The sequence below is a fragment of the Lathamus discolor genome, chromosome 4 (assembly GCF_037157495.1).
Source record: "Lathamus discolor isolate bLatDis1 chromosome 4, bLatDis1.hap1, whole genome shotgun sequence".
In the NCBI taxonomy this organism is placed as follows: domain Eukaryota; kingdom Metazoa; phylum Chordata; class Aves; order Psittaciformes; family Psittacidae; genus Lathamus; species Lathamus discolor.
In genome coordinates this window covers 28,458,096-28,482,206 of record NC_088887.1, presented here as the reverse complement: position 1 = coordinate 28,482,206, position 24,111 = coordinate 28,458,096, and the positions used below count along the sequence as shown (strand labels likewise).

General features: G+C 35.6%; 1 long non-coding RNA gene across 1 annotated transcript; it reads left to right on the top strand.

The window, feature by feature from the left end:
- Positions 1-17,874: 17,874 nt before the first annotated feature.
- On the top strand, positions 17,875-23,579 carry LOC136012589 (uncharacterized). Its single transcript, XR_010611839.1, has 4 exons — positions 17,875-17,897; positions 20,491-20,578; positions 21,507-21,625; positions 23,432-23,579. It is a non-coding gene; the product is annotated as an uncharacterized LOC136012589 (long non-coding RNA).
- Positions 23,580-24,111: the final 532 nt, after the last annotated feature.

Below are 24,111 nucleotides of genomic sequence, written 5' to 3'. Positions count from 1 at the left end.
ATACAGAAATGTAAAGTGAGCAACTAATTTGTCAGTAAAGATCAGACATGGGGAAGAAGCTAAGGAGAGGAACAAACACAAAAAAATTCCAAACAATAAAACCCAAAACCAAACCAAACCAAACAAACAAAAAAAAAAAATCACACACAAAAAAATCCTAATTATCTAATATCAGAGCAAAGCAACAGCTTTATTTTCTATCAGGAAGTTACATAGACAAATGAGCCGAATTTAAGAATCTTGTATGTAGTGGCTGGAAAAGGAAAGAAAACTCCTGCTTTGTGGGGGTTGCTGCTAACTAACTTTGAATAGTTAGATCTGTTGCTTGTGACAAATACCTAAAAGCCACAAAAACAGATGTGTAAGCATTTAACACTTTTGTTAGTGAAATCTTTTCTACAGATCTGTACAACTATGTTTAGAAAACAAAATATTTGGTGTGCTCCATAATTTCTTTCTTACAATGTGTGTGTTTCCCTGGCTGTGCAATAGGATGCAATTATATAATTAAAATTTTAGAGAAAGCATTCAGTTGAGTATAGGTGTAAGCTTACACCTCATATAGTCCAAAATGTAGTTATCTTCACTATATGGTTCAATTTAAAATCAGCTTCAGAATTCATCTACAGTGTATTTGATTGACTGTTATATGATTAATGCTGTAGCTTTGCAACTATGAGTTTGACTGCGGTTGACAGGCTGACACATTTTTGTTCATTGTTTTCTTGTGTGTTTCTCTGCGTCTGTGTTAAAAGCTATCACACCATTCTGATGCAAAAATTAAAGTTTTCTTTTGAAACTTGTGGTTTCTAATGCTGTAAAGTCCTGCTTAGTCTAGACCTACCTAAACTACTGCAGAGGGTGCAGGTAGGTTGGAAAGTTGTTAAGACATAGTTTCAGGTCTACAGCTTGATGGACAGGAAGTTCCTAATGCTGACAAAACCTGTATCTCAACAGTGTGAATATGTATCTATTATTATTATGGGGAGTGACGGCATTATTTTTCTTCTTTTAGGAAGTTTTAACCTTTGTGAATCTTTGGAAGTATTCCCTTCAATATCATTGGTTCACTTTTGAATAAGGTAATTATCTCTTGTGGAGGACAGAGAGAATGCTGAAAGAAGGCAGGAAACAGATTTAAAGACTGGAACTGCTGTGAAAAAAGTAGAGAGTATAGACCAAGCAATTAGGATTAGAAAAAGAGAGTGGAAATTGAAAGAGAGATTCTAACATGCCCAAATGTAGTGTTATCCACAATTTATAGAACTGGTTATTTCTTCAGTTAGAATTAGAACAAACATAGTTATACTAACTTCGGAAGGAGACAATCTAAACTGAGAGCAGTTTGAACTACTCAAGTTAATTTTGGCAGCCCTACCATAGTAGAAGTATGTGATGATTTTTAAACTCTGCTCTTTGCAAATGTAGTCATTGAACTGATTGTTTTTTGAGGGCTCTTTTGAGCATTTTGTTAACAACAGTGGTTCTAAACCAGGTGAAGAATATTTACACAGACTCACTGCTTTCTCATTAGAATTGTCTGTCATGTTTGTCTCTTTTAAAACAATGTTTTCTATTATAGTCTTTGATTATTTGATATTATAGTGGCTTTGATTTAGCAGCATTTTTTATCTGGTCCTGGAACATATAGATCATGTCACTGTGTGTCTGTTCCCTGATCTGCTTTAGATAGCACCACACTAATATTTGGACTGGCATAAGAGGAAAGGTGATGTTTGCAGGGGAGTGGGATAGGAAAGAAAAAAATTGGGCCAAGCAGCTGCTTAAATTGAAACTACTGTTGAAACAAATGTATGTGAGATATTGGGTACTGGGGACCTAGAATTGATTCTTCTGTCACAGACATCTTTTATAACTCTTTGGTGAGTTAAGCTCAGACTGACAGTTATTTTAGTACCTAGTTACCACGGATTATTGGCATTAGAAGACTAAATTCTAATGTGAGTCTGGATTTAGACCCTTGTGTCTTTGTTAGGGATCTCTAAACATTTTCAGAATAAAGACAAATGAAATAAAAATTATGAAGGGCTTAGATGTTAGGAATATGGGAACACTGTCGAATAAAAGATCTCTTTTTCATGTAACTAATATATATTCACATGTACTTGAATAGGACAATTGCTAATATGTCCTTTACCAGGGGCTGGGGATTGTAATTTATCTTCTCTGAGGCAATATGACAAGTCAGGATCTGATCTTTTTGGCAAAGGAAATTTTAATGGGTAAAACCTGCTTTGCCTTTTCCTTTGGAATAAAATGCTTCCTAGTAAACAATGCTGGTGGATCCTTTGCCAAATTCCTTCAGAAAGGACTAAATGAGCCAGCAAGCTAGGTTTTTGAATGGCACTTTCTCAAAAGGGTGTTGGAGATGAATGAGTTATGTAAAACTTTGTCTAGCATGTTCAGGCTTAGCACTCCCTTTCCCTGGAATAGTAGCAGAGATGAATAATTTTTCCTGTGTAAAGTTTATTGTTTGAGACCTGCTTCTCACCTTAGAAAAATATCCCTTCCCTCTCCTCCCCCCTAAAAAGCAGAAGTTTCCATGTCCGATTTTGTCCTGACACGCCTTCTGAAATAATAAGTGGAAGTCACAGTTCTTTAATACTGCTTTCATCATAACAAAAAGGTCTACAGAAGCCTGGGAAAATAAAAGTGAGCAAGTAGCAATGTGTGCTAAAGTTCAAAGGGTGGGTTTAACTTACAGTGGTATTTTTTGCATTTTAGCAGAACGCTGTTCATTGATCAAATTAGATGAGTGAGTGATCAAAGTATGCATCTTCTGTAAGGCAGTTTCAGTTGATATTAAGTATGGGAAAATGGTGAGAATGTGAACTGAATCAGAAAAGGCAGATAATTTGTAATTATTAAATGGGGGCTTGAGAAGATGGTGGGCTGCCTTTTGACTCTGTGGGAGAGCTTGAAAACATATTTCCAAATATTAGAATTAGCGTGGCATAAATCAGTAGCTCTTTTTGTAAACAAGAAGTGTTTTTTCTGATAATAGCAAAACTTGATGCTTGAATAATGCCACACTTGGTTTGTATGTACCCTGGGCCTCTGCAACTGTTTTTATTGTGGAATTGATTTTTCCCCTTTGTTGCTTAGAATCTGTTCACAGTATATATGTAACAACATTTTTTGGTAAGTATCCAAAGTAATTTCAATGAAATAAATAAATTATTTTATGTGTTAGTGTACAGCATACTACTTTTTATCCCAGTTATGGATGTATTCATTACCATCTACTCAATTCCTGATAACAACTTACTATCACATCTTTGAGATTTTGTCACACTTTCCACTCTAAAGTGTAAGTAGTTTAATACAAGAAAGTACTTTTGAGTTTTCATAATGGTTGGTGGGGGTGGTGAGGAACACATGCTAATGAAATTAAGTGTATGGAGTTTCTTGAAGAAGATTTCACAATGGCTAGAATTAGGTATATTTTACAGGAAAATACTGATGAACTGTACAGAGCAAGCAAAGAATTAGATATAAGGAACTATATACACGCTACAAAGTGCCTCTTTAGAATTTACTTAAATATCTATCAGTATATGATTTGTGGTTTTAAGAATGTAGAATTTACTATAATTTTTATTGTTATCAATACTGAATTTGAGTAATGTTCTCACTCTCATTGAGACTGTGTTATCCTTCACACATTGTAGAAAGAGATTTGCTCTAGAACTGAGAACAAATATCCGTGTGTAATATACATTTTGAAGAAACTTTATTTTTTTGGCATGTTCAAAGGTGAAAATAAGAAAATGTGTTCAGATCATCTTTTCACTTCCTGAACAGGTATGAAATGGGTTCTTTCATAGAAATTCTGGCAAAAACATTCTTACACTCCCTCCTTATCCTACAGGTATTCCAGAAAAAGAGAGAAGAAAGAGGAATAGTTGAATCAATATTGTTTCATTTCCCTTACTGTACATTCTCCACTATGTGTTTATTGCAAATGTCAAATCTATGGGAAATAAACATTAGAAGAAAAAAATCCTGTTCAAAGGAAGGCAGGGATGGGGCTTGTTACTTAACAATAGGAACAATACGATATGTAGCTTTCGCAGAGAATGTGTCTGTTCTACAGTTCAAGTCACACTTAATTTCACTATCAAAATATGCTGATTATATTTAAAAAGTATTAGCTTTAGACAACTGAGTATTATGTTGGCATTCCCTCCAGTACATTTGTGACAACTCTATGATCTGAGGACAAACCAGCAAACCGTTTTAACAGCAACTCCTATGAATTTCGTATGATCTAATTTATTTTCCATCTTTGGAATCAATATGAGAGAGGCTAGCTATAAATCCCAAATGGAAATAGGTGGAGTCCCTTTTGTCCATATGAAAATACACAATACACCCTACTATGTTTTATGGTGGGTAGCTAGTATTTGACTATTTTATCATGCAAAAAGCTCTGTATTGTTCAGTTTGCATGCAGTCTGCCTGTACAACTGACGATTCCCTCTGAATAACAGGAATGAACATGCAGATCTTAATTGAAAGCATGAAGAAGGAATAATCTCACAATAAATTGACTTCACTGAGGGGCAAAAGTGATGCTTATTTATAGTTACTGTATATAATATGCCTAATTCTCACAAAAATAAAAAATTTATGATGTCTAAGGTGGAGTTTATCCATGTGCCTGTTAAATGGCACATTTAGTAGAGGGCTTGATTTTAAGTACTTTTTTTTTCACTTCCCCTGTGTGAAAAGACTGATATTGAAAAGCAGAGAGTTTTTTTATGTGATTCAGAAGGGTGTGAGGAACAATAACAACCCATACTTCTTGGGATGGGAAAACTCTTCTCTTCCCTAGTGAGCAAGGAAGTCTATCCACACCCAGTATTTTCCAGAGGCCATTCACCACCAGAAGAGAGTAAAAGAGGGCAGGGGAAACTGAATTCAGTGTAGTGTAGGGATAAGATAAAGGGTGATAAAACGGATGAAGTAATGTTTCTATAGGTATGTTTCTAACTTGTTAGGATCTGTTTTAAATATATACTCACTTGTGATACTTTGTCAAGGCACAGTATTATATGAGTAAGAATATAAAATAAAAATTCTCTTAATATATTTTTACTATAATATATCTGTATATGTATATTTTTATGTTATGACTAAAAATATGGAGTCAGAAGAAAAGTGTGAAGAAGGGTAAGTTAGAAAAGAGTATTACTGCAAATTGCTGTAGTTTCTCTGTTCAGCTGAGCTGCTTAGAGTCTCATTGTCTTATCTAAAAATATTTAAAACCAAAATTCCCCAGTGCCCAAACATAATTTATATCAGTAGTCATAAGGTGCAATCAAAACTGTGATATCAAATTCTTACTTCAAGGTTCTGAGCAACCCCACTGACATCTAGGTGGCGTACCCTAAGAATATTGTTTTACAGGATGCTTCCACTAGCTTCAAACTACTTATATCAGATACTTTTGAAGTGGTAGTTAAATCAGATTTCCCAAACAAAAACATCACCTGAGTGACTTGAAGTTCTTGGCATTCTCGAGATTTTACTCTTTCCTTTCATTGAGTAGGCAAACAAAGTCAGGCAGTCTACAAAGCCCACATTATCTTGACAGATGAAGTCAAGGTCTTCCTAGGAAATATACCAGGCTGTTTTGTCTGCTAGATATGGATCCAATACAGGAGCTGCAGTGGAAAACAGGCTAACAGAAAGCTGTTGGACTGGGTAGCAAGAAAGACATTCGAGTTCTGGAAAAGCATAGGTTTTTCCCAGGAAGACTAGCCAGCTTACCCAAGCAAGCTCTGAAACTATTCAGCAAACAATGTATACAAGTGGTAAATTTGACCTGAAATCCACTCTTGAGGCAATAGCTGCATATCAGTATACATGCATCAAGAGACAACAACTAAGAACTGTGGGATTGCTAATTGTGGACATCTGTTTTGAATGTCTGCCACTGACTGGTGATCACACATGGAATACATAGAAAAGAAAATATTTTTCCGTAGACAGGAGCCTTGTGAAATCTCTCTGGATAGTCTCTCATAACTTGCTAATGGCTCAAATTTGTTTTTGTTTCAGTTGGCACAGTGAAAGCATGAAACATTTTTAACCTTCTGTCTTCAGAAATCGGTTCAGAAGGGTAAAAAATGTGACTGAAATGTGAGGTGAAAGAAATACCATGTTTTATTTGTACTTCTGCAAAGAGACTGGATCCCCTTAAAAACAAAATAAAACACTTCAGATATCAACATTTTAAGATCTTATTCCAACTGTGGCCAAAACAAACAGACAAACAAACAGCTTAGCCAGTAAGGAAACATGAGGCACATATGTTAATCATCAGTCTCGATTCCTGTAAAACCTATGGGGAACCACACTCTGTAATCTCATTTACTTACCTGTGACTCATCTCACAGGGTTTCCAGGATGAGATTTAGGGGTCAGGTTGCACATTTCTTCATTCACATAAGGTACTAAAAACTCTCTTCCAATTACGTTATTTTAGAGAAATAGGTACATTCAAGTGGCTGATCATCCAGGGAATACTTCCACAAATCATGTGGTTTTGAGCAACATAGAAGCAGTAAATTTTAAACAAAAGTTGACTCAAACATAACCTTTCTCCTGAGCACCTGCCTGTTGAAATGAGCAGTCAAATAAAAAAAGCAAACAAACAAAACTAACAAAAACTCCAGTTATGTTAACAATTGCTAAACCTTAATTATTTATTCTTCCAAAAGTTAAAATGTTTCCCCAAATGTTAAGTGTGAGGTATGTTCATGTGTTTGTTAGTTTTGAAGCCTAAGGAAGTAGTGAGAATCCCACCCTTAGACTATTTCCCACTTTCAGTTTTCAGTAGAAACACAAAACGCAAAGGTAGGTTGCTCTGTTACGTGTTTTTTCCCTCTTCATTCAAACGAAGTAAAAACTTTTGTTTTAGTCAATAGGAATGCTGATATCTCAAATGAAGAGTGGGCAACGCTTTTTACAGATGTGATCCTGAATCACATGGAGGCTTTTTTCCTTGTTAGATGTAACCTTTGATGAAACGAAGGGGAGGTGTTTAAATACATATATACATATATATATGTATTTTATTTTTTTTTTCCAGCAAATAGAGTTAAAAACTAAGCAAGTAAAAAATTATGAATGTTCTGAGGAAATTTAACTCATCTTTATGTTGCTAGGAGGCAACTAATTCTGGAGCACAGGATTTTGGATGTGAATACTTCCCACTGAAATACCATTCCTGCTAACATCAGTCATCAATAAATAGTTTGTTGTGCTATTGAGGCCAGTGAAAATGAATAAGGTGGCCTAACATTTCCCAGAACTGAATATGGTCTATTAATAATATATTTGATGTTGAGGTATATGCATAGGGGCGTTAGTACTTTTTGTAGGCTAATTTCACTGCTACTCCTATAAGCAGTAACACTTGAACTAGACTACTGAAGTACCATTTTGCAACTTCTGTAAAAAATAACTTGAAGACATAATCTCAACTTTAGCTGCTGGTATTCTATAAAACACTGAACTGCCTAGAATAGTGGTATCAAAGAACTGGTCAATGTTTTTTATATTTTAAAGAAAATTGCAGCTGTTTTATATGAAGAGATTTTCTGATTATTCAGATTCAGTGATTCATATGCCATTTACTTTCTCAATACAATTTTCCTCCTAAGTGACGGCTATGTTTAGCTTCTTTCTTTTTATTTTTTTTTTTTTTTCATTATTTTATAGGCCTTCCCTCTAAGATTCACTGGGATATTTAAAGAATATAGGGCAAAAAGACTAGAGTTTGTAACATTCAGATTTTTAAATAGTTCCTCAAGAAGGGTAGTTCTAGGTATGATGAACAAGTCCTCTATCACTGATGTTTCTCTAAAAATGTCTTCTGATATTTTCTTCTTGTCTGTAGAATTATTTTTTAAATTGCATTTTGTATTTGTATATAAATGCATTTTACAGTCTTTGAGACAGCTGGTTGGTTACCCTAAGGCTAGCAGAATATTTTAGTAGGATTGCTGTGGCTTCTTCATGTTTTTTTTCTTTTTTACCAAACTAAGACAGACATGGTAAACAAAATAGTAAAAGTAGCATGAAGTTTTCTTCTTGTTCATGGTTTGGAGGACACTTCACTATTTCCCTTAAAACCCATGAGGAGCTACAGCTGAAACTCTATGAATCTTTCAATTTGAGTAACACATGCCTTTTGAGTTTGGGATTGTGTCTTTATATGTAAAGGAACCATACAGCTTCTTCATAATCTTTGGTTTATGGAGCTTTCTAAGCAAGGTGTCTCTGTGACATATTGTGCGGTAACAATAGTGAGACTAGTGTAATTTTATCAGTGTTTTAATATAACTTTCAAATTTGAGACACTTAGTTTGCATCTCGTTAGGACAGGATTTGTTTTGTGATTTTATGACTTGCATAACAAACAGATTTTAAAATAATTGTTCCATAACCGTAGTAGAAATATTGACCTCTTTGGGTATAGAAGATAGTATTTCAAATCCTGCTACATATACTTCAGTCATCCTCCACCTGATCATGTGCTTTCTGTGCTTTGTAAATAATTTCTCTTCTGCATTTATGTGCATGAAATCTGTACCTATTGAAAGAGACAATCATGAGTCCTAGAGGATGAAAGTCTATGGGCCACTAGGGAAGTCAAACTGAATACCTTGCACTAAAACTCACCTGTATCAAGTTGTGTTTAAACTCAAGGATTACTTTCCTACTTGGTGTAACAAATTTCATTAAAATAAACTACAAAAAATAAATCTAAACTTCTTTCTTTTTCCTCAGAGTTAAGTAAAGCTAAGAACATCAGAATGACCTTCAGATAGTTTGAGAGAAATAGAAATGTCTACTTTGCTGGTTATGTTTTTCTCCAGCTAATACATCGGTATCCTCTTCAAAGATTTTACTAGCATTTGGATATGAGGTGACTGGAACTACTACAGCATTGGTGCAGTACATTTAAGAGTAACTTTCTACAGTACTCATTTTGGTGAGTTAGAAATTCAGATTTATGATACTAATGTTGGCATGAATCATGCTCATATAATGCATTTGACAGGAAAATTGAAGCTAACCTGATACCAATTAATTTGGAATGAGTAGCTTCAAATTAATAAGTTTCTTAATATATGCAAATAATCAGATTGCATGAATTTTAAACTGTTTTTTCTGAATTTGTTGAAATATGCTGGAAGAGTGCAGTTTTTTTTTTTTGATTACCAGTGTTTCTGGTAGTTGAATGAATCCTGAAAGTATGAATCTTGAAAGTTTGCAGCAGCCTGAGGTCCTGCTTCATATTTCAGGAAAATATCCTAGAGTACAAAAGAGACAGCTGGACATTGTGCCCACACCCTTGCTCGATTCGGGAGATGTAATTTGTTTTCTGTTACAGAAGACCTATTTATTGATGCGCATTTGAACATTGAATTCCATTTGGTAAAAATCTGCTTCCAAAATTGAGTTTCTTTATAGGTTTTAAGCTGTCTTTTTACAGATAAGTGGATTCTCCAGTTCATAAAGGGCTTGTTACGGATTGTTAAGTCATTACAAGAAATATTTTCTTTGCTCCATGAGATGACTGAATGGTTTTAATTTTGTTTTTTTCCCTGTGGCTGGTGCGGAAGCTACTGTCTCAGAATTTTGCACTCATTTCATAGATTAGAAATTAAGGCAGCCTAGTATATTTAATTGCCTTTTTCCTGCTGTACTGCCCCAAAAGTGGCATAAATCAAATTAATAGACATTTCAAAATCAGAGAAAGAGTGATGTCTTGAATCAAATACAAGCAAAAAGCAGCATTACGTTTACAGCTCTTAGCTTCTGCCTGAGGACAATTCTCTTAGTTCCCCACTTGCGCTGAATACAGTAACTAAGAAACGGGTAGGAAGAAGGTAAAGACATCAGATTTGATAATATGTTAACATATTGAAGGGCCTTCTTAAAGCTTTGTGAGCACCAGGAAAGTTAGGAACCTTTCTATCATAAGCCTTTATTTGCATTATATTTGAATGTAAGAAAGGCAGTTTCAGCTGTGTATGTAGATAATTTTGAGGTGGTTTTAATTTTCATTATTGTGACTATTTCCTTTATATTGGAGCTGTTGCAAAGGTGTACAAGTATCATTCTAAGGATATTTTTACTGCAGCAAAGTGTTAGGTGAAATCCTGTACTCTCACTGAATGCAGTAGGTCATTAGAGTCTGCAAATTCCTGTACATGTAAATTTCAATGCTAGTGAAGGAAGCTGTGGTTTGGAATTGTTACAGAAAGACAGCTCATTTGGTGAGTGATAAAACTTTATAATTTTTTCATTTTTTGCCCAAAGACCACAGATTGCTCTTATAGTGCCTGCAGTGTATATCTACACACTGTATAATTACATACATATATAATTATATGTAAATATTTATAATAATATAAAATAGTTTGTTTAACTCAAGCAAATGTATCCTTAGCCTGAATATAAAAAACATTTCTGCACAAGGCTTGGTAGTTCATGTTCTCATAAAATAAAAAGCATTACACAGGAAAAGCAAACAGTAAATTTGGGTAGAGGACTGGAAGTAACTTTGAAAAAAACATTCCCAACTTTTGTAACAGTCAAGCTGATGAAAGCAACTGAGTCATCTGTCTAGATAGCCATAGTCTGAAGTAGGTACACATTATGATCACATGTGTAAAGCCTCTCTCAGATCGCATATGTTGCTTCTTCATACAATGACATGTAACTGCATTTGGAACTCTTACCTGCCCACTGTAGACTTTGTGGTTTTTGTTTGGTTTTTGTGTAGTTTTTTTTTTTTTTGGGGGGGGTGTTTTTTGTAGACCCCAGGGCCTATCTTGGCAGGCAGATTAAAAGCTCCATTAATTCAAAAAACCTGATTATCTTATCTATCCGATGTGTGAAAAAAAATAATCCTCCATGAGGCCAGTATGCTCCTCAGATTGTTGTCAGAGTCCTTAACATTCCTGAGACCAGTGGTAGCTGCAATTCCTTTTAGTCTGCTCCAGCTACAAGTAATTATGACAGAAAACCACTTGGGGTTTAGTCTTGAGCTCTGCAGACTTGAAAGGTCTGTTATAATATGGTTTTGAATTTTAGTATTTCCAATGCCTGTGTAAGAGTTCTTTTTCATAGACAGGAAAATAAGCAAACTGGATAACACAACTCTCTTACAATACACAAGTATAGTGTAAGGTTTCTCTACATTTCATAATCAAAAGATGGGCAAACAACTTTAACGTTACTCTAGAGTAGTTGGATAATATGTTTATTTATCAACTTCTATAAGCAGAATTTTTTCAATCTTAAGATCTGAAAAGGAAAAAGTTCTTAATATCCCTGCAGAAATGTTTTCCAGTGTCTTACAGTGGTATTTATTAATCTGGTCACTTACTCATTTTCTTCAAAACCAAAAACATTTTGTGTGACTTCATTTTCCCATCTGAGATTACATCATGCATAACAATGTAATGACAATTTTTACTCTAACTGTGAAATGTATTTAAGCACATGGAAAGCAAAAATGTCTCCAGCTTCACTTGTCATATGTATTTATTCTGTCATTTGAAATATCTTTGGTATGTTATACAAATATTTTGTTTTAACCTTAACTGTAAGAGAGTAAAACAGATCATGAAATACCCAAACAAAATTGTTCCCCTCCCTTTGCAATACACAACAGCCTCAACAATTTGTAACTCATACAGATTTTTTTACCATGAATTTCTTTCTCTAACTCCAAATCAAAATGGTTAAATTCATAGGATTGTAGTATAACCCAACTAATCAAACAGACTTAATTCTGTAGTGTTATTATTTTGGTTTCCTTGTTTTCTTTTTTTATTGCTCCAGAAATCTCAGCAAAAGAAAAAAAGATTAATGTGATCAAATACTGTTGTCATTTCAAGTGCTGCACTTTTTTGCCTGAAGAAACAAGCAAACAAACAAGATTACATTTATCCAACAATGTGGCTATGATTTGGGATTTAACTGTTGAATAGTTTGGCATTCTATTCCTCAGATTGTTCTCGGAGTCCTTAACATTCCTGAGACCAGTGATAGCTGCAGTTCCTTTTACTTTCATCCGAGATTCTTGGAAACACATAAATACGTCTTTTGCTGCAGATACATTCCAGATAATATGAAGGATTGGCAGACTTAAGGACATGTCTAAATTTAGGCATGTATCTATTTAAGAATATTTGAAATTAAAATCCATACAGTCCTAGAGAGAATGTATGTAACACTGTGTTGAGATACTTTTATTTTCAGAGTTTTTCTAGAATAATCGTGATCGGATTGTGAATAGACTCACACCTTGTGCACTGCCAGAAATATAAGTCTTAATTTGCTATTTTTTTTTATTGTATGTAAATTTGAATTTATTATGCATGGAAGAGTTGCTTACTGACATTCTTGGAGACTGAAATTCTCTGCCCCAGACAGGTGCACTTCAGATGGGATCCAGCATATCTGCTTCTTGGTTTCCTTTTGGAGAGGGATTTGCCTTTTATCACTGCCTCTTTGCTGAGCTCACCAAGAACAGCAGCTTTTGTACTTCATTAGTTGTCCACAGGCAGCTGAGTGGTAACCACTTGACTCAGCCGTAAACTGTGACATTCAGTTATCAGCAAGTTACATGGTCATTGCTGATCCAAGGTAATTTTGAAGACTTTGTTAACCAAAAAGCTCTTCACTACATAATGGACTCTATGTATGAAAAAGGAATGAAAAGCAGGAAATGGTCTTGCTCCTTACCAGAGCAAAAAGCCATTTTTGCATCAAATGTTGAAAGGAAAGTTTGCATAGACAGAGATTCATTGAGATTGTACTGAAAGGAAAACTTAAATATTTTTAGAGCTGGGAATTAAGTTTTTCTTTAAATGAAGCCTGTAGCAATAAAAGGATGTGGCAGAAAGATGTGTCTTGATGCACTAAATTTTGCAACACCATGGAACTAATTTTAAGATTGTTATATATTTTGCAATTAAAATCCCCTTATAAAGGGGGATTAAACAAATAAAAAATAAATAAAACCAGGTAATTACTACAGAGAAATAGGAAGCTTATTGTATGACTAAGATGTGGGTTGTTTAGAACCTTAAAGCATGAGGAAATTCAGTATTGTGCTTAAGATAATTGTGTTCAACTAAAAATATAGAAGATATTATCACAGCCTTTGTAGTTGGTGTTAATGTACATCCTTGTACATTGTACATCCTTACTGAAAAAAATGTACTTCTTCTTAGGAAGCCTCTCTCTTGATAGCCAGAGATCTTTCGCATGTCAGTACTGAAAGTATATCTTTGAGCAGTCTTTCATACTGTGCACGAAGTGCAGAGTGCATAAAAACCAGAACCATAACGCAGTGGCCTTAAAACACTAACACGTGTAAGAATAACAAGGCTGTGATAGGATATGCCAATGTTACTAATACAAGAAATATTAAATGATGGCAAGAAAATATCTAGTCTTACTGTCTCTCCTGTGGCCTTTTTTTTTTTTTTTTTCTCTAATTTAGAAAAGGTAGAGAGGAAATTGATCACATGGAAGCAAAAATCACTGTGTATATCAACACTTGAAGGGTAACTGTAACTTCATTTTCAGTCTTGTAAAAAAACAGATGTTCACTTAACACAACTGTAAGTTCATTTGTCAATGAAACTTTGGATTCCAGGGGCTGTTGTAACAGCCATCATTTCAGATACAGGGCATAGATGAAGTTCAGCATTGAATGGCAAAGATTCAAATAGAGGAGAATGGGAGGGAAACCAGTGTAAACACAGGGGGCATGTAATATATTTTCTACCTTTGAAGGCTACTCAGAAGTTAATATTACGATGTTTCTGGTGCTCAGCATTTTTAAATCTGTGAATAGTTCCTTCTATTTAGTGTGATGTATACAATAGCTTTACATAGTTATTCACCTAAGGAAAAATGCCTGACTCCTACTTGGATTACCTCATTTAAAATACCTCTTGCTTTAGAGTAATTTTCTAACACAAAGAGTGCTCTCTGAAATATGTTATTTGATACCAATAGATTTTCACTGTTTTTGTATTTAATGATATTTTAGTTTGCCTGCACTAGTGGGACTTTCTTATCACTGATCCAGGCTTGATTTTCCTCCATTATTATATATTTAGATGATTCTAAAAGTAGCCAGATATCTCTCCCTTACCACTTCCTGCACTTCTGGGAAACACTGAGCTAACCCCGTTGAGTTTCAGGATTCTTGAATGCCACTGGGAAGTGTTCATTGTCAGTGCTGGGAGATCCATGCTTCTGAAATTACCTGTTGGTCATGTCAGTATTTATGACTGAATCTGTGTCTCTTGAAAATCATGGAAGAGTACCATAAAGTAATCTTACAGCATAAAAGCAACATATCAAATCATTATGATATATGACCTTTTTGTTGTTGGTTTTGGTTTATTTTTTTTTAATATATTATTGCAAACAAAGGTAGACTTTTCTTTATGGAGAGAGTAATGAGCTGTATAGGCATTCATCCCATTAAGACTGTATTTCCTTTCAGAACAGTGATGCCCATCTTGTACTCAAGTAATTCTGCTCTGTTGTTATCACAGATAGAAATGCATGTTTTAGCATGAATAGCCTGAGAATACAGCCAAGTGTTTCATTACTATGTGATCTTGTATGGCTCCTTCTATTAAACCACTCTTTGTATACCTGACTATCAGGATATTTTCCCTGAAACCATAGTAAAGTGGCTAGGACAGGTTCAGGAACTCATCAAGAAGGTGATGGCTGATTTTGATGACATTTAAGTATCATGTGTCTAGAATTGATAATAAGTTTATTGCCATGGAGTGTATGCAAAGTATGATCAGATTCTGGCAAAAAGTGCCAATCATCCCTTAAAAAAAAAAAAAAAAAGGAAACCAGTAAGAGCTTGCAACAGTAGAAGCTTGCAGATGGTTCAGTAAACTAACAAAGTGAATATTTTAATAAGTTTCAAGTAATACAGAACATATGGACCTATGAAAACTTACACTCTCTGTGTTGCTATGGAAGGCAGTAGTGTGGAGGGGTTATTTTGTTTTCCTGTTCAAAATGTAAGTTACTTAAATGAAGTAGCACTCTACTGATGTAGAGTAGATGTTGCTTGAATATATTCATACCTTTTAAAGGACTTCTTACCTATTTCAGGCAGTTTGCAGAGATTCTCTCTAGCATATTATAGCTCAGAAAAACATTGTGTGTGTAGCCCCAGAGCTGTCTGTCTGCAAGTGTTCACATGATGGTGAGGTAAGTCTGGCTAACAGACCAGCAAGAAGAGATGAATAAATGTTCTTGTGGCTGAGATGCAGGGTAATTCATATAAGCATCCTGTATATGTCCCCTGCTCTGTGTGCTTCTTCCTCAAGATGTGCAGCTCCAGACAAAAGAAAACAATACTGTTTTTATCAGAAGACTATAAAATGATGGATCTCTTTGAACTGTACCAGACTAATTTTTCTCCTGAAAAGGCTGAAAGATTTGCTAATGTTGTTTGTGATTCATCAGTTGTGGGTAATACAAATTAGATAACACAGACTGTATGGATAACACAGATGGGGGGGCAGCAGGGATTCTGAAGAGATCCAAATGGTAACTGGGGAAATAACATGTGAGTGAATAATCTTATAGGCCAACAGTGAAATGAGGATCTGGGTTGGAAATACTGATCTTCTGATTGTATGGTATTTATGATCATTTGTTTGGAAAAAGCAAAATAAGAAGAGTCCTTGCCTAAATTCCTACTTACTCTTTGACATTGCTATTCTAGCTAAGTACGTGTCTAGTGGTAAAGTGCACTAAAACCTCAGAGGATAAAACTTTTCACAACCATCATGATAAAGTGCTTAAACTGGAAAATGGATGGACTTCACATGAGAAACTTGGGGTTTATATCATTAATATGACTAAGTACATGTGCTGTAGTGGTGTAGAGTATATATTTGCTGACTCTGATTCTATGATGCTTTAGCTCAGATTATATTCCTTTTGAACATTAGCCCAGATCACTGGCTTATTTATATCTCAGCAATTCTGTAGTTTACAGTGTGGCTCCAGTGGATAGGTGCAATCCAAAGGATAAAAATAAACTTGAACACTGCTTAAGATTCAGAGCTCTCTCTTCCTTCAGCCATAGCTGGTATACAGATATTCTGACATAATACTTTCTAGAACATTTTGTCACTTCTAAAAGCAGTTTCCATATTCTTTGTATCTTTCCACTGGGGTAACACTGGAAAGAGCTATAAAGAGGAATAAACCCCAAACAAACTGAACCCCTTCAAAAAAAAAAAAAAAAAAATCAAAACCACAAACAAACAAACAAAAAAAAAAAACCCACAAAAATTGAGAAAACAGAACTACAAAAGTATCTTTTTTGACTTAATGGAATGCTTCAAGTTTATAATACAGCGCTGTCTTAGTCCAGCTGCCTGCAAGATCTATGTGACATGAGCAAGCATCTCAATTTAGCATAGTAATAGGAAGAAAACATGTTGGATTTCGTTTGGTTTTGGTTATTTTTTTTTCTATATAATTACAATCAGCTCATATAAGAGACCTTCCAGTGAACATTTCAAAAGTAAACGTAAAAATGTAAGAGAAATCTTAGCTATCAAAATCACTGACAATAAAGCTAAGCAGCTTTTTTGTGTCAGTTGTTGGAGAAATTCATGATATCATATTGAAATTGCATATCCATTGTAAGCCAAAATATCTCTTGTTTACGGGTGCAGGCTACAGTGAAAATCAAGGATCACTTTCTTGTACATATGTCTGATGTAGGAAATATTTTAATCTAGTAGGCTTTGAAAGTATTATCTTAAAACATTTCTGTGACACTGAAAATGTAAAATCAACTTCCTAGAAGTTGACTGTTCCTGCTAATTTTGAATTAGTATCTCTCTATATATGTAAACTTACAAGAATGCATAATGAAAGGAAAATCCAGTGGAAAAATAAGACTCAATTTCTCATTGCATTGCGTTATCTTTATTTTTAAGCAAACCAAGCATGCAGACAGCTCCATAAACATCTAACTAGAATTTGGTCATGGTTTAACCCTAGCTGCAACTAAGTACCACACAGCCTTTTGCTCACTTTCCCCCACTCCATGATCCGACAGGGATGAGAATCACGGAAAAAAAATGTAAAACCCATGGGTTGAGATAAGAACAGTTTAACAATTAAAATAAAGTACAATTACTACTATTACTAATAAGGAAATTGGAAATAACAAGGCTAGGGATAGAAGACTAAAAGTTGAAAAAAACAAATAAAAATAACAAATAACAGTGATGCACAATACAATTGCTCACCACCCACTGACAGATGCCCAGCCCATCCCTGAGCAGCAATTGGCTCCTTCTGGGTAACTCCTCCTGGTTTATATACTGGGCATAATTTGGCTAGTTTGGGTCAAGTGTCTTTTGTCTCTGCTCCCTCCCTGCTTCTTGTTACCCTCCTCAATGGCAGAGCATGAGAGACTGAAAAATCTTCGATAAGGGTAAGCACTACTTAGCAACAACTGAGACATTGGTGTGTTATGAGTATTGTTTTCAGACTAAAGCCTAAACACAGCATTCTGAAATTCTCAGACTGAATTCTAGGCATCTGATTGACTTCGTAGTATAGACAGAGAAAATCACACTCTGTAATGCTAGCTCTCTGTGGTCGAACATACTGTTCTACAGGAACTGTGAGACACCGTATCCTTTCTCAGGAGGGTTTACTTCCTGAAACCTGTACTTCAGAAAGACTGGGAAATCTGAAAATGACGGGTGGAAAACAACCCTACAACTCTTCAGTGAGAGGAGATGAACATGTTGCTTTTGTGGGTATGTAGTCTGCTATAACTATTCTTTCTATAAAGCAGCATGTAATCTCAAAATGCTAGAGAGCAGCAGTTACTACTTTAGAAAATATTAAACACAGTTCTCCTTCCCCAGTCCTTAACAGTCTGATAAAGACAACTGTGATTTTAGACATGTAATGAAAGGCAACCTGGAACTTTGTTCATGTACAATAGTTAATAAAGCCAAGGAAACTGATGTGTGTCTTGTGTAACACAAAAGCTAGCACTATATTAAAGAAGCATTTGTTTGGATAGCTGTAAACTTATCCAGTTTTGAGTTAGCTTAGCCAAGCTGGGGTTATAGTAGCAGACATTCAGATATTTCAGAGATAGCCATACCAAACCACAGCTCTGTCTGTATTTTGTAGTTATATTGCATAGCTAATATACAAAGTTCCCTTTCAGAATTTTTAGTAAGCAGATTTTGGCACGATGTTTTGAGTTTTGACTTCATCACAGGACATAGATTCTGGTCTTGTCAGATACACTTGTATTTTGAATGTTCTTTGAAGGATTTTTGATTTGGAAGTGTGGTCTGAGTGGTGCTAGGAGGTGCCTGGGAAATATAACTGTTGGTTTCAGTTTAGCCCTGTCTTGTGCAAGAAGCACTTGAGCAATAAAAATGCAATCCCTAGACTACTGCTCTGTTCAGACACTTTCCATGAGCATCTTACAGATGTGTTAGATGGTACACTTTCTAGGCCACAAATTCCCAGATCCGTAGACAAGGCCAAATATAATTCATCTTTTCTGTAGGGTCTGTAAGGAAAGAAGAGCAGGTATTTCTAATGTGAACAGCTTTTATAAGATACCCCAGCCTCACCTGTCTTTTCCACAACATCATATATCCATGTGCTTTTGGTAGTTTACAAGTACAAAGCTGCTTTTATCACAGATATCAAATACTCCCCACACACCTGCTTGTGTTGGGAACACCTGTCTTCATTACATAATTCATACATAATGTTACTGTCATTATTACATGAATAAAAATCATACTGTGCTAAATATTATGTAGATGCACTATATAATTTACCTGAGAGATTGCCTAAAACTAATCACACACGTGCACCAAGTAAACTAGTTTGCAGAGTATAGGAAGGTGAGGAGAAACACTAAAGTATTAAGTCTAGTTTAGAAAAACCTAATACTTGGAGCCCCATCCCCTGATGACAGAAGATTTGGATCAAAAAGTAGCTACATATCCCTCAAGATCCTGACTTAAAAGATGGGCATGTGTCATGTTTAATTCTACAGGTGTAGAGGATGGAAATGCTAAGCCTATTCGTGTCTTTTTGACTACCCCTAGTTGTAGACAAAATAAAAAATCAAGAGCTATTTCATAGAATCATAGAATGGTTTGGGTTGGAAGAGACCTGAAAGATCATCTAGTTTCAACACCCTGCCATGAGCACGGACACCTTCCACTAGACCAGGTTTTTCGAAGACCCATCCAGCCTGGCCTTGAACACTGCCAAGGAAGTGCCAGCAGCCACAGCTTCTCTGGGCAGCCTATGCCAGTGTTTTACCACTCTCATAGTGAAGATTTTTTCCTAATATCTAACTTAAATTTACCCTCTTCCAGTTTAGAGCCATTCTCCCTTGTCTTACACCTACATGCCCTTGTAAAAAGTACCTCTCAGATTTCTTGTTGGCCCCATCCTTTGAGCCTCTTACTTGGCTCAAAGTCAATTTTGGTAAGCAAATGAAGTTCACAGTATGCCCACCAGATGGGATTTTGCTGTCCCTACTTTCGTCTCTGCTTTCTAACCTGCAGTAGACATCCTACAAAAGGTAGTTGCTAATGCATATCACACTTTGACCTCATATTTCTCAGACATTTCCCATAATTTTTTTTTTAAAACAACTGAAAACAGAATAATACTGCTGTTGCTGTTTAAAGTAGTGTTTGTTGTCAAACAAAATGAAAACAGGTTGGTAATACAGCACTTGCCACACATGCTTTTCTGGGTGTAAGGGTTTTTTCAGTGTTGCAGAATTATTCCTAGCAGATGCAGAGCTTTGTACTTGCCTTTGTTGAACTGCATGAAGTTCTGAACATCCCATTTCTCCAGCTTGTCAAGATTCCTCTGGATGGCAGCACAACCATCTGATGTTTCAGCCGTTCCTCCCAGTTTGAAGTTATCAGCAAACTGGCTGAGGGTATACTCTGCCCAATCATCCAGATTATTAATGAAGGTGTTGAACAGGGTTGAACCCTATATTGACCCCCGTGGTAAACCACTAGCTTTTGTCCTCCAACTAGACTTCATGCCCCTGAACACAATGCTGAGCTCAACTGTCCAGCCAGGTCTCACACCATCTCACTCTCTGCTCAGCTAGCCCATACTTTATCAGCTTCTCTATGAAGAAAGCTTCATGGGAGACAATGCCAAATGCCTTACTGAGCTCAAAGTAGATTAATAGCTGTGATCTCCCCTCATTTATCAATCTGAGCATTTCAACATAGAAAGTTGTTAGGTTGGTCAAACATGACTTCTTTTTGAATCCATGATTACTATTTCAAATCACCTTCTTTTCCTTCATGTTTTGTCCTGCATATGACTTTTCTCCAGACCCATCTGTTGTTTAATTCAGACTCCAGCTGTGAGCAGGAACTTTTCTAGCTTCTGACTGCTGCCCTTTGAGGGAACATGTTGCCTGGTAAGTACTTCTTACCTTCTTTGCATCTGAACTCGATTTGCTGTGACCATAATATTTTCTGCTTGGCCAGCTGAAAACACTGGAAGTGGCCATTCAGATTGTGACAGGGAGTAAGTTAAATATACCAACATTTTTTGACAACAACGAGAAATATTTTTGTTTAAACAAAGGTCACCACTGGCTGTGATAGTAGCAGCATGTCACATGTAATTCATTTAATCCTGCTTTTAAATTAAACAAGCTGTGGCCTGGCAAGTCTACTAAGGAGTAAGAACTATTTTTGTTTCATTTTGGAAGACATTCTGATACTTAGAAAATTCTTAATGTCTTAAGATGGAACATAATATATATTTAAAAAGATGAATCTTCATGAAAGAAGATCACATCTCCATGTGTCAAAAACAAATAAATAAAAATCATCAGGCATATTTTAAACGCACAATTTTTAAACCCTTAGAACTCCAGACGCATACTTAGTTTTATATTATCAAAGACAAGAACACCGAACGGCTACTTCAGTAAGAAAATTTAAATATTTATTCTTAATAGTTGACGTATTCAGACAACAAAATTTCAATCTTTCAAACTTTTTTTAATGTTTGGCTGAAAAATAAGTAATTTATCAAAGTATTTTAAGTTAAATAAATTTTAGTTTGTCATGCTCATTCTTCTGGAGTATATATCATGGCTTTCAAAACTTGAGAGACAACAGCTATCTAGGAAGAAAATACTAACTCAGCAATGAAGCTTTCAAATAAAAAGATAAATATCTGGAGTTGGGCCATGCCCCATGCTGTTTCCTGCCTTGGAAGTGCATACCTCACCAGAAAGCCTCTCCTGTCTGAGATGGTGGGGTTTGATCTTCACTGCTCCTAAGCTTCTCCTAAGAAGGGTAATTTGCATCTGCATTTTCTCTTATGAAATATAGGAATGATCAAGATTGTTCCTGTCAGACAATCCATGCATACCCATATAAATGAAAAAATCCATGATGAAGCCTTTGCTTGAATCATGAAACACAAAAATTGATTGGTATAGTGTTGCTAGGTAAGTCACCTGAACATTTGTTATGTTACTGCATCCTCTCTAGAGTTATAAAGGCTGATTCAGCTGGTTTATTGACATGTAGATCATCGTTAACTTGTTATTTATTAAGCTTTAGGATGACTTTTTGGCAAGTCCATTTGGCTTGCAGTAAGGGAATCTGTGTTACAAGTGCTTAAACAATATTTGGCTTACTTATAGTACAGTAACATCATTACCTGTGTTGCCAGGGTCTTGTTCCAGAGATTTACATGTGGGGCAATGACATCACTGTGGTTGTTTAACATTTACACCTCATCTGCTGAATCATTCTGGAATAAGAAATGTACTTTTAATGTAAAACTCTCAATTACACATAATTTGCCTCTCCATATTAGAAGAAAGGAGTCATCTTAAAGGATTGTTCATCATGATGTCCATAGAATCTTTATAATACTTCACACTGTAAGACAGCATTTCCATAGCACTTCATTATCATGGTGTTTTATCACCTAACAGTATTAATGATTATTTAAGAAGACCAACTTTGTTGGAGGTGTGTTGACGAGAGGTCCAGAACTTTAAAGTTCTAAAGTTGCATTAGCCTCATAATGTCAGTAATTACTAATTAGAAAGGTACAGAGGGGAATTACAGTTTTGTATCTGTGATATATGCAGCCTAGCAACATTTCAATTCCAGTATTATTTATGTCAGTTGTAAAGGATGTTGAGTGTGTAATGAATCCATGATAATGCATTTGACGTGGATTAATCCTCTGCTTTCTGTACAATGTATTCATTTCAGAGAACAACACTTGGAATGGTGGCAAACTATAGGCTGAACTATTGTCTCACCTCTAATATGGTCATTAGAGTAAAGGACTGAGAAATTTGGGTGGGGGAGGGTGAGGTTCGTGGTAGATTGCATAATCACTATTCACTTCAAAGGAATCTGTTCTGGTTTGAAATGTTTTAACTGTTTTGAAATATTTCCTATTGGTTTGGGCAATCTATATGAAATAATATTTCTCAATAGCATGAAAATGTTAAATGCATCCATCCGAGATGCTTGATTTCTAAAACAGGCTATTCTCCCTTAAGACATAGCGTGGGAGGAAGTGACAGCATGCACTTCTGCTTCTGATCCTTTCTGAGAGTGTGCCGGTAAAGTCTCTATAAAAATTAGTGGCCATTCTGCTTTCATGAAAATAAAGATTCTTTTTCTTTGCTTCCCACACTGCAACGAGCATGAGCACAAGCATCATTTTCTCTTGTTTTCCTTTAACAAATATTTTTGAGAAACCTTCAGATATGCAAAAAGCACAGAGCTGGCTTTATGGATCCGAAGATTCTTTTTGGTGTTTGCAAGTGGTACTTTAGGAGACCATCTTTCATTTATTGTCACATTTAAAAAGTGATAAATTTCTATATCTCTTTTCCCATTTCTTACTAGTCAAACTATGTTGCCTGCAGCTTTAGACTTCACAAAGATCAAAGGCAGGCAAAAAGCATACAGGCTAAATTACACTTCTGGAGAGAAGGGTTTGGTACCCTTAACTGTGTTTCACAGGGATAACAAACACACAAACTAGGCAGGACTGGAGAACATTCAGGTTTAGAAAAGGTGGTTCCAAACTGGTATACGTTTGGCCTGGAACACATTTCTTTCTGATATGAAAACTCTTGATTTTTTTGGTTTGGGTGGTTGTGTGTTTTTTTGTTTTTATTTTTGTTTGTTTGTTTTGTTGTTGTTGGTTTGGTTTGGGGTTTGTTTTTTTGTTTGTTTGGTTTTTGGGGGGATTTATTTTTGTTTGTTTGTTTTCTTTCTAGAGATAAACTCACTAAGTTCACATTATGTTAAGGATTATGGATTCTTGCCAACAGAAGTGCAATTCACCACAGCTACTGTACTTTCAAATTAAGAACAACAGAGAAGCAGAGTAAATGTCAGAGACTTCAAAGAGTAATAATGATTACATCTGGAGACAAAGTTTGAACATAAACAGAAAAGGTAATTTCTTTTCTGTAGTTTCTGACATGCAAACATCTCAAAATCTTGGCCAGTTACGTTATTGCCAGTGTCATTAGGGATGCTAGAAGGATAGTTACATTATATCAGCCACTTCTGGGCAAATTTTAAAAATGTGTATCAGTCACGAGAAGGAATAGGTGACAGAGCCGTAAAATTACACCAACCTCATAAACAGGAAAATATGTTTAAAACCAATCTTTTAACAGTGTCTATCTCTTCTGCTTGCATAGTTCTGGCCCTAATATCATGGGGAGGGAATAGGGGGGGCTCTCAGGTGAAGAGTAATGCTTGAGAAGTCTTTAAATTCTTCTCAGCTGACCTTCAGCTTCAAGACTGAGTCCTCGCAAGTTTACGCTTTTCCTAGAGACAGGTGTAATTGAAAATGCTGCACCAGCCCTGGTAGCTGAGTAAAAAGTTTCTGGGGGTAATTCCAACCTTTATCTCTGTGACACCTAATCTAAAGCCTTCTGATCACTTA